The sequence below is a fragment of the Uloborus diversus genome, chromosome 8 (genome assembly GCF_026930045.1).
Source record: "Uloborus diversus isolate 005 chromosome 8, Udiv.v.3.1, whole genome shotgun sequence".
Lineage (NCBI taxonomy): Eukaryota > Metazoa > Arthropoda > Arachnida > Araneae > Uloboridae > Uloborus > Uloborus diversus.
Genome location: NC_072738.1, coordinates 140,707,263 through 140,720,077, shown reverse-complemented (window position 1 = coordinate 140,720,077; position 12,815 = coordinate 140,707,263).

Here is a 12,815-nt window from a genome sequence, read left to right as displayed (position 1 = left end):
AACTTCATATCATTAAGAATAGCTTGAAGCAGAGTAATTACAAAGCATATTTTAACAGGTTTTTAATCTTAGTAAGATGAAAAAGAAAGTGAACAGGTAGAGAGATGGAAGTAGAATTTTTAAAAGAAACAGTGATAGAGGGAAGGGGTATTTTATACACTTTTGGAGGTCAAGCAAAATTAGAATACACCACTTTTTTTTTTTTTTTTTCAAAAGATTTGCTTATGTCCTCATAATTAGTAAATCCTTATGTCCTCGTAATCTTGAAAGGTAAGAGAATATTCCTCACTTTAAGCGAATATTATAAAAAATATCGGCTGAAAGTCGACTGTTACTTGAAAGTATATGCGGTTTGATTAAACCATTCACTTGAAAACAATGGGGTCGTTTTCGGAATTTTAAAAGTTTTTTTTTTTTTCCTGAAAGAGCATGCTTAAAAACATAGGATCTTCCCATTTTTGAAATAATTTGACTAATTTTAATATTTTTAAAAAAATATTTTAATCGGTGCGCTTTTATTGTTTACGCTTCTGCCGATGACATCACAATTGATGAAATGCCGTTCACCGATGCCATACCGCAACGCAAAATATTTAATTCGCCTCTTTATCACGTGTACTGGCAACGATATGGTTGATAGTAAGCGAAGAGCGCAATATTTAAGGGGCAGCCAGAGTGACGTCAGAACGCGTGGATCGACGCATCCACCGACAAGCTGTAGCAGACCCACAAGTCACTTGTTCCTCGATTCTGCGGCAGCTGCAAGATACCCTGAATGTTCTCGTGTCAACCAGAACCATTTCCTGTCGTTTGGTCGCACGTGGTCTACAATCACGGCATCCGCTAAGAAGACTGCCATTGACCCCACAACATAGACAGCAACGTTTAGTATGGAGCCGGACCAGAGGATTAATGACAGAATGGCGAAATGTCGTGTTCTCAAATGAATCCCGCTTCTGTTTATCCAGTGATAGTCGCCGCATACGTGTGTGGCGTCGATGTGGAGACAGATCAAATCCGGCAGTAACTGTGGAACGTCCCACTGCACGACAACGTGGCATAATGGCTTGGGGCGCAATTGCGTACAATACCATATCACCTCTAGTTCGTATTCAGGGCACTATGACGGCCCAACGATACTTGGATAATGTGCTGCGGCCGGTGGCAATCCCTTACCTTCAAGGGCTACCTAATGCAATATTTCAGCAGGATAACGCCCGACCACACAGTGCTCGCATTTGCCAACATGCTCTCCAAGACACACAGATGCTTCCCTGGCCACCATACTCTCCTGACCCGTCACCAATCGAACATGTGTGGGATGTGATTGGACAGCAGTTTTTGCAGACTCTATCCCTACCTCGTTCAGAAGACGAACTGGGGCAAAAGGTTGAAAGGGAATGAAGAGCCATCCCTCTGGACACCATCCGCACCCTTATTGACTCTATGCCTAGACGTGTTTCTTCGTGTATCGCTGCCCGCGGTGGTCCTACCATCCTACTGACTACTGAGCCGACGCCGTTCTCGCTCTGTATTCTGCCCATCATTTTGAAATTAGGATCATTTATTATTCCTTACTGTCTCTGTCTTTTTTCCAAATTTCATCAGCTTGCAACATCTAGCATCCATTCCATGGCATTAATTGGAATTTTGACGTCTTGAAGTCAAACTACACCGCAACCACGAATTGCGATAGGACCCTAATCGTTGGGTTTTTTGTTTCCACATATGGCTCTTATCGCAATCATAATTGCGTGAAACATAATTTGAATTTAAGGCGTCAAAACTCCAAAGAACAACAGAGGCCGGATGCTAGATGTTGTGTGCAGGATTTTTTTTTCGGGGGGGGGGGAGGGGCGCATCGTTTCTTCTGAGCTGTTTAGAACATTGCATTGAAAGTACAATTGTTTCAGTTCGTTCGTTCGTTTATTTTTACTAATATTATCTTTGAATTATACTACACAAACATACTGTTTCTTTATTTCTCTTTTCTATTTTACAGTAAAAAAAAATTTGAAAAAAAAATAGAACCGACTTCAAAATTGCTCTAAAAAGTGAAAAATAATTTTATTCTTTAAACACCATCGATAATACTTTTAAACATAATTTTTGAAGTTGGCCCAAAAACGATCGATAAAATCATTCACAGCCATAACTCAACTACAAGTATAAATTTAAACACGTCTAGTTTCTTCACTACCACATGCATTACGCATTGATGACAGCATATTTGGTTAACGATATAAATGTTTCGTTCCTAAGTTTGGATGATTTTTTGATAAAAATATGAACGAAGCATGGTTACAATGGATTTTACTTTTTGTTTTTGCGCCAACTTCAAAAATTATGTTTAAAAGTATTATCGATGGTGTTTAAAGAATAAAATTATTTTTCACTTTTTAGAGCAATTTTGAAGTCGGTTCTATTTTTTTTTTTTTTCAAAATTTTTTTATTTCATTCTTTTTAGTGTAAATGTAGATACTTCAGTAAAAGTAAGAAGTTACCTAGTAAGAAGTGCAGCTCTATATCACTATACTGCTTTAGAAAAGCCTTTATTCAAAATTATCATTACAATTACTATTAATGGTACAGTTATATGGCACCAAATTTTTATAACAATGAGTTTCATATTGTCGTGTAGATGAAGATAGCGAAGACAATGTGAAAGCCAAATGAAGCGAATACTCGTTAGTCTCAACTCGAGATCTTTATTCAGAACCACGAATGAACGTTACATCTCCTTATATACAACTTGAAAAAGTGCTGGAACTTTAAAGATTTGAAAAGATACAAAAATTAATAGAACATTCGAGAAAATACCTGAAACAGTAGAAACGAAATTTTAGTAAAATTCACTTTGTCTTAGTCGGGATTTGAACCCGGGTCGCTCGTGTGGGATTCGAGAATTCTACCACTGAGCCACCGTTATCCACGGATGAAAAGTGCAAACTTCGCTACAATATCATTTTAATCATTTAATAGGGAAATTTACTGTTTTTTGCCCATAACTTTTTTTCTAAAGAACAAATATGGTCAAGCAAAGTAATGGGACCTAAGTTGAGCCATCCTCTATCCATTAAAAAAAGAATCATCAAAATCGGTTCACTAGGTGAGACGCTATGAGTGGACAAACAAAAAAAAAACATACATACGGTATGAACTGATAACCGCCTCCTTTTTGAAGTCGGTTAAAAATTCGACACCACTCGCTCTTCAGCTTTTCGTAGTCATTTTCTTTTCACTGGTAAGTTAATGAATTCAGTTTCATTATTCATAAAGCCAACTTTCTAGGTTTTTAAAATACTTATAACTTTATTGAGTAACTAGTGGTACTCGCACGGCTTTGCCCGTAGTTGAGAATTTAAAGGTCATTCGGTTCGCATGTATATTTACAAATAATGGATGACGAATTTCTCGCCAATTGGCTGTGTTCATTCGCTCTCCCATTCCACGTCATGATAAGTTCGTAATTTACTCGTCCATCTTATGATAATTTTGCTCCGGAAAATGTTCTTAAAATTGAAATAGAAAAACAGACAATAGAACAAAATCGAATTTTCGAAAAAAAACCTTCGAGGTGCCCCTCGACACCCCCAGGCTACAAACTAACTTTTAGCCAAATTTCATGAAAATCGGCCTGACGGTCTAGGCACTATGCGCGTCACAGAGATACAGACATCCTACGGACAGAGAGACTTTGAGCTCTATTATTAGTACTAGTGGTACCCGCACGGCTTTGCCCGTAATAGAAAAATTAAAAGGTCTTTTGGTTCGCCTGTATATTTACAAATAATGTATGGTGAATTTTCTCGCCAATTGGCTTGTACGTTACGGTTCCACGTTATGATAAGTTCGTATCTCGCCAATTGGCTTGTGCCCATGTTACGGTTCCACGTTATGATAATTCCGTAATTTACTCGTCCATCTTATGATAATTTTGTTCTTAAAATTGGAATAGAAAAAAGAACCACATCGAATTTTCGAAAAATCCCTTCGAGGTGCACACTCCCATGCTACAGACTAACTTTGTGCCAAATTTCATGAAAATCGGCCGAACGGTCTAGGCGCTATGCGCGTCACAGAGATCCAGACAGACAGAGATCCGGACAGAGATCCTGACAGACAGAGAGACTTTCAGCTTTATTATTAGTAAAGATAAAGATAATATAAAGATAATTTTTAATTGTTTGTATTGAATAATTTTAATGATATTTTTTGAAAGCTAACGAACTTTTTAAATAAACGAGTTCAACGTGCAGGTAAAACTAATGTACAATCCTGCGATGAGCGAATCACTAACAAGAACGACATTACACATGGGGACCTAATTCTTTCTAACGAGTAATTTCTGACTGCGCAACATTAAATCCGTCAGAAACAGACTCAAACCTGCATTATTTTTAATATTTCAACACAACCACCAATAAAATTCCTTGTTTATCCAGAATGTTCTTCATTATCTGGTAAAAACTATAGCAGAAAAAAATTGAATTCGAAAACAGAATAAAAGGGCTTTGGAAAAGAAAATCGCGATAATTTTAAATTTTTTTCTCAATTTCGTTTTACAAAGAAACGCTAGAAAAACGCTTTTGTCTGCTATAGATATTAGACATACGTTACGATTTTTCTATTTGGGGCAATTTTGAATTAGAACTTGTTTTCTGTGGTTTCAAAAGCAAAAGAAAGTTTGAAACCAACCTTTTTTTTTTAGATAGCTTAGAAATATGGTTATGGGAAACATAAGTACTCAAGGAGACGCAATCCTAGGAATTTCGTAAAGTTTTGCCATTGAAGGATGTGTTAACACCGAAACACAATACAGCAAACATTAAAGTATAGTTGCAGTATATTGCACGAAAATAGAAGCGAGTTTTAATTGAAGTATAGAGTTGCGAAAAGAGAATAACCACTTTTCTAAAAAAATTACTTAAATCAATGCTTAAAACCCAATAACAGACTTTGTTTAAGGTAAGTGCGCCAAATAATCCTTATTTGCCGCACTTACCCCTTATAGGAATAACCATAAATGAGCAAGATATTAAGACGCCAAATCTAAGGTTCAGAGCTTTTTCTTATTCATTTAAAATTCAATTTACTATAATTTGAGTGCATTCCTCAATTAACTCACAAAAAATAAGAAAAAAAATCATTGCTTGCGAAAATTTAAGTTTAAATTACATCAGTCAGCAGTTTACAAAAAGATGGCTAATAGGCCTTATTAGGAACATTGGTGCCCATGAAGGTCAACCTTCGAAAAAACGCCAAAAGTACTATAAAACGAAAAAAAAAAAAGGAATATTCTTTATTGTCGATGTAAAAGCATATTAAACCGTATAACAAATAAATCCCTTTGTGCTGAAAATTAAATGAATCAATTAACCAATGTTTTGAAGCACAAAAATTGCCAAATACTGCAGACACGTGTTTCGATGTTACAAGGAACACCTTTTTTCATTGCAAAGAAGGAAAGCTAAACTCAAAAAGAAAGCTTTCCTCGGATGACTTTCATCCAGAAGCTCACACTTCTTTGCATTGAAAAAGGTGTTCCTTGTAACACCGAAGCACGTGTCTGCAGTAATTTGAAATTTTTGTGCTTCAAAGCGTTGGTTAATTCATTTATTTTATATTAAACCATATTTGATAAACTCAAAAATATTGTTCGAAATTCCAAATTTATTTCAATAGGAAGGAGAAGAATCTTCACGCTTTCGGGATACTGATAAATCATTATTTTCTTTCTTTCTTTTTGTTTTCTTTTTTTTCCGTTACTCCTGCACACAGTTCGTGCGCATATTTGCAGCATATGCAACACAGAACACAGAAACATATTTTCCACCCTATCCTTCGGTGTCTTAATAAGAAAAGTGGAATCCTAATAAAGCCCATCATGAACTTATTGAGCTCTGCAAACTACTTTACCAGAGTTATCAAATCACAGGGAAAATGACGGTACACAGCGACATTTTTCTTTGTTAACTCTTCAGTTACATAAACTTGGCTTTCTAGAACTATTGGCAACATTTTTCCATTAGTACACTACAGTGAGCCATGAAGAAACAAAATTTACTGTAAAATAAATCAGGCAATTTTGACATGACTTCAGCAATAACAGCTACGATACTTTTGCCCGTTGATAACAAACTGCATGTTGATGACACTTTATCTTCGGTTAAGGTTTATCATGAGGATAAAATCTCGACTTAGTGATATTTAACTTTCCCATATAGAAAAATGTAGGGGGGGGGGGTGTTCCTATTAGTCTACGTGGACCTATTTGGCGCACTCACATTACTACAATACATGTTACAGACAAATAAAGTCTTTAAAAAGTAAAGGCAAAATTTTTGATACATAACAGGTATGAAAATACTCTCTGGAATTTATAAAGTTGAGAAATAATAAAATAAAATTAACCCTGCATAAGGGTTAGCAATCAGATAGTGTAAAATTCTTATTGAAACGATTTTTGAAAAGTTACAGAATATCAACCCTTTACCAATCTTTGCTTATAAGTTTTTTCACTCAAACAATTAAAAACATATTTCGAGCAGAATGCAGAACTAATTATAGAGCAATCACAAATTGCTTATTATCCTCACTTGACCAAAGTTGATGGTGCTCTGATTTTTCAGATTACCATGGCGACGGTTGGTGTGAATATTTATGTAGAGAGCGAAATTTCCGTTGTCATAGTTACAAATCGTAAGCGGTTTGATTTCATTCATTTTTTTTTCCAGGACTAAGTAGATTTTATACTTAAAAAAGGGTTTTTTGTGTATAATTACATTTCTTCAAGAAAAACTTCGGTATAGATGAACTCAAGTAGCAAAGCTTCATCTAAATACAAAATTTCCAGAAAACTAATTCCCATCACTTAAGAATGATAAGAGTTAAAAATACATAACGTTATACGCTGTAAATAAACTTTATGATAAGTATTCTGGTGGATATCGGCTATAAAATCTTTATCTTTAATACTGCAACCAAATCACCATTTTTTTTATGGATATGTATCTCGTTTTACGTATTCTAGAATATTACCAGTCATAATATGACGGGGGGGGGGGCTAATTCCATTCCATTCCATTTGTAGAGATGATAAACCCAAGGAGTAGGTTCGTATCTCAATATGTAATTGCGAAAAGCATAATTTGAATTCAAGACGTCAAAATTCGTATGATTTTTTTTTTCTGTAATAATTTGTGAAACAACCTGTAAGGAGTATTTAACGTATAAAAATCTCTTTGTCAAGTGTTTGCAACAGAAGATCTTAAATGAGATGTAAATGCTGTAGTAAATAATTAGTTAGACGTATAGACCTCTAAGTTATTATTATGAGATCAGTGGCGGATACAAGGAGAGGGTCATGGCGGTCATGACCCCCCCCCCCCTCCCCTAAACAGTCGACAACAGTATCTGTCCACATTTGTGTTCAAACACTTTATGCATAAAATGTTATTACAATTTATATTATGTATACTATACAATTACAGTATCTTTTCAATTCATTAATTATTTTTGAAAGTTAATATTTGAATTACTTCTTCGTTTCATTGCTTATGAAATTAATTCGCAACGTTTATCTCCAATCAGGTGCCACATTCCTGACCGATTGGTGCTTTTTATTGACCCCTAAGCAGTTTCAAAAAATTTTCATGCTCAAGACCGTAGGTTCGTTCATAGGGGGGGGGGGGGCAGTCTTCAACATGACCCTCTCCTAAAACAGTTTCTGTATCCGTCCCTGCATGAGATGAATATTCTTAAAAAATATATTTTTGTCTCAAAAGTTCTAAAAACAAGATGATATTCTTATGAAACTAGAACGAAATGAAAATGAGAACAATCACGACTTTAGGGAGGTATTTAACTGTTATTCGATCAAGTGATATTGGTAATATCGGTATGAACCCAGATAGGCATGTGAAGTTCAGGGGCGGACTGGCCCGCCGGTCCATCGGCAATCGGGCTGGTGCGCCCTCTCACTTATTGCGCCCACAAGATTGAATACCATTGTTTTTTAATTTATCTTATTTCTTTATTTTTTGTTGCAATTTCCTTATTTTTTTTATCACAAACCTGTGCGACTTTACTTTGTTTTTTGTTCTTTTCTTTAAACTCGTAAACCTGTGAACAGTCGTTCCCCCCCCCCTTTGTTTATGTTTTTTTTTTTTTTTTTAAATCCCTTTTTTTTTTTTTTTTTTTTTTTTAAATCTTCCTGCACTTTTTTTTTGAGCAATCACGATTGCTTATTGTCCTCACTTGACCGTCTTTGATGTTCAGTTCCTTTTTCAGCTTGAACCAGGGATCTCTGCAGCACCACTGCCCACCGTCCTCTGCAGACGCGGCTCCTCCGGTCTGAGCTATCCGCTTCTCCTGCTCGGAGCCGTCCATATCCTACACACAAGGACGCTCACACACTCACACACATACACACACACGCCTTCGCACACATACACTCACACACACCTACGTGCATACACTGTAAAAACGATTCAGAAACGTTCCTGGAAAATAATAGGCAGCTGATGTGCCCAATTTCAGCAAGTAACGTATCTCAAAAAAACCAGGAACGTTTTCCGATAAAAGTCAGTAACCTTTCTGAAATATTGGGAAAATTCCCCTGTTAAAACTAGTCGTGAATCTTCTAGAAAAATGAAACAGGTTTCATGTATTTGATTAGAACCTTCCTAATTCCTCAAGAAAGCTTCAGAAGCATTAGAGCAATTATGGCCAAAGCTACGCGAAAATTGCAAGCAAGAACCAAGCAATTTCCTTGCCTGCACTTCCTGCCTCGCAAAACTGCAACTAACCAGTAACTTATTTGCTTTCATAAGGAGTCAAGTCAATCTGGACAAGCTGTAACCAAACTGAAGCCGATACACTTAATAAGCACGCTCAGTCAATCTTTAAACTGGTAGCAAAAAAATATTTCACAATAGTGAAAAGTCTGCATTCGTGCATCTTTTAGCTATTTAGGAAACTTTTTTGTGAAGATACCTGATTTTACGAGGAAACAGTTGAAAACCTCTGAAATCCTGAAACGTTCCACGGAAATAACCAGCAACATTTCGGAATTTTTTTACAGTGTACACACAGGTCTAAGCATACACACACACACAACTATGCACACGTAACCGCCCAGGAGGAGGGGCAGGCTTGGGGAGACAAGAGCCGTTTCTAGAAACAATAACTCAAGGAGTAGGGTCCTGTTGCTGTTCGTGATTGCGAAAAACATAATTTGAATTCAAAATTTCAGAATTAAAATTAATTTTCTTCTCTTTCTTTCTTTTTTTTTTTTTTTTTTTTTTTTTTTTTTTTTTGCTCCCTCTTGAGGCCAAGGTTGGAGCCCTCTTGCGAGAGCCAAAACACCCCTGGTAAAGTTGTGAACAAACTATTTTCACTTTCTTTCGAATAACATCATTCGATTTCAAAAGTGATCTAGAATACACGAAATTACATTTTGAAAAAAATTAGAAAGGAAGTAAAAAAAATAAAAAAGAAGCGAGAAGAAAAATAACGAAGAAATTTTGCAACATCAGGTCTAATGTCTTTAAAAGGAAGCGAAACTGGTTTCCGTCTAATTTCTATATATAATCCTTGATATGTACACATTCCTAGAAAATTATCTTCATGTACTTTGAAAGAGCTTTCAAGATCAAACACTCCCCGCTCTTTTTTTCGAAAAAAGGAAAATGTTGCTATGTGATCGCTTTTCGGTTGCTAAGGGGAGTGTAGAAACCTCTTACAGGGCCGCAGAGAGCCAAGCCGGGCCTCTAGTCAGTTATGTCGCCTTACCCCTCCGCCCCAGAAAAAAGGAAAGAAAAGGAGAAAAAAAGAAAGAACAGGAAAAAAAAGGAAAGGGAAAAAAAGAAAGAAAAAAATTGAAAACTGTTTAGTGCAAGAAACAATAAACTCTATTTTAAGTACCACAGCAGTAACTATTAAAAGAATAAATTTTACTTTACGTTTACGTTTATTCAGTTTCCACTCCCCCCTTTTCTTTTTTTCTGTTCTTTCTTTTCTCATTCTTTCCTTTTTTTTCTTCCTTTTCTTTTTTTCACGTCTGTGTAGTCGCCTCCTCCCCCCCCCCAAGACCCGGGCCCCTAGTTTCCGACTAGCCTGACATGACCTCTCGTCGGGCCTTTGACAACCTGGAACGACTTCTATTAAACCAAATTAGGTTATCGGTTATAGTTGAACCGAATTACTTAAAGATTCGACGTAAATTAAGAAATAGTATAAAGAAAATTTATATAGTGCAAATTGGTTTCATAAGGATCATAGAACATTAAATTAAATTTCTGTTGCAAGGATGAAATAGATGTGGTTTTAATAAAAGTAGTCTAATGCTGAAACAGTCGAAGATTGTACGTCAATATTGAATGCAATATTATTATATTACTCATGTTTGTATTTTCTCTGCCATTAACGGAAAAAAACACTGATCAAAAATTGCACGCAACTCTTATTGTTGTGAATTTTATAATTAAACAATATTTAAAAATTATAATTTAACGGTAACATTTTCAAATTAAGTAGAACCATGAGTAGCATCAGTGGACCCCTGGGGCTTCGTAGGTCGCAGTTCCAGAAACGATGTACAGCATTTCATTTCTTATATCCATGGGCGGATTTATGGGGGGGGGGGGGAATGGGGGTCCCCCCAGTCTTGGAGGACTTTATACATAGTAACAACACACCTTCCAAAATCTCAAAAGAAAAAAATCATGATTTTTTTTCTTTTTTAAATAGTTCAGAAGTGAAAATGAAGAGACTAGCGACTGTCCTTTTCTGATTGTGTGGGGGGGGGGGGAGGAAAAATACCGTACACCGTATTACAAGTAATCAAGCTGTCACTGGGTTGCTGAAAATGTGTTGAAAAATTTTGAACTGAAAACTATTAGGGCAAGTATATAAGTGAAAATAACGAGCTATGTATTCAGCTGCAGTACTTAAATTAATCGACGACTATTTCAACACATTAGAAGCAAAAACAAAGATTTAAAAAGAAACGGATTTACCTATAAACTAAACAAGCTATAGCTTAAGGCACCCACTTTGTTATAGGCTCCCAACTCCCGAAAATTTCATGATTTGTTGTTCCTTAAAAAAAAAAAAAAATACTCGAAAAGTAAATTTCATTTTCAAGTGCTTGAAAACCTTGAATATTTAGAAAACTGGAAACAAACCATAAATTTTTAAATTGATAAAAAAATGGGAGGGAGCAGGGGAGAAATGCTAAAATTGTCAAATTCAGCTCCTTGCCCCACCTTGCATCAAAAATGTAAAAATCATGGTTCTCACCTTTCCGCAATAAATTACTTGAGATAAGTTTTTGGGACTCGCATGTTTCATATCTTGCAGTTTATTTAATCCTGAATGTAGATCTGTATCCGCATCCGTATCCGTTACTTTTTTGACGGATCTTTTCTATTCTAAAAATTCTTAAATATTTGAATAAAAGACTCTTAAATTCCATTTAAATTGGGTTTTATTCCCTATTTAAATTATAAGGTTCATTTCAGACGCCAACGGCCCTCTGAGACATGTTTTTATTTTTCCTTTTTTAATTTTTAGTTTATATTAGTTTTTGTTATTGATTTGGGATTTCTGTTATTCTTGATTTTGGTTTTTCTCGGCATCCTTCAAAAAAAAAAAAAAGTGAGACAAAATTCTCTATTTACTGTTTGCAAAGGTGTTAACGGCTCTGTTATTCCGTCGGTCAGAGTAATCTGGGTGGAATGGGTCAGCGCTGCATTTATGCTGAAATAAAATGCAAAAATTTATTTCTAGCCTGTCCAGAAGCAGCTTTACACTCTTGCTCCTGCATTGTACATCTACCGAGCAGGCTGGAAATAATTTTTCAGGTTCTATTTAAGCATTAATGCAGGGATGACCCGTTCTTTCCAACTCTCCCTCAATTTTAACGGAGATTTCTTTTAAAGAGTAAATCAGTCTTTATTATATTTTCGTCGTAGATGAAATTTTTTTTGAAGAAACTGTTATTATTATAGCGGGAATACCTTCGGTAATAAATTTTAAACTTGGATAGTTGAACTGGACAAAAAAAAAATTGAGATCCGTATCCGTATCCGCGGATCTTGACACTAATGATCCGGATCCGTATCCGCGGATCTACTTTTTTAACGATCCGGCACATCACTATTTTCTACACTACTTGTAAACTTGTAACTGAAAAAAAAAAGTTGTTGTAGTGAGAAAACTATATTTTTTTTTCCCCTTTTGATCTTGATATAGTTGTTTCTTACAAAATTAGAACAATACTGCAAAACTGTACAATCTAATATTAATTTTCAGAGACTGGAAAGGGCAAATAAAGTGCCTTAAGGAATTTTAATTGTTCTCCAGTACTTGAAAAGAATTAGATGAATCTTTGAAATTCCTAATCAAAGTGTGCTTCAATTTTTTTTAAAATCAATCGTATGAATTATGAATTGTTCAAATGGGCAGCATGTTACTCTACTCTCTTGTTACTTATTTAACACCATTTCTTTTAAAGCATTCTTTACAATTGATCATTTTGTATTTAATTCATTGTTGTATTTGTGCATAGGTTGGAGGCGTGAACAAAAGCTTATGAAATTGAACCGACAGCCGATGTAAGCAAATAACAATGCACAATCTTCTCTGCTCGCTCTGAGGACTGCTGTCATAGATTTGTCGACTCGAAAACAATTTTTACTGTGTGTTATTGTAAATTGCAAAGGAGTATTTTGCCTATTTTTCGAAGATTTTTGTAGTTCCAATAACCCCTTATAAGACTTCAAAATGCAAAATTTTATATCTATTTTACA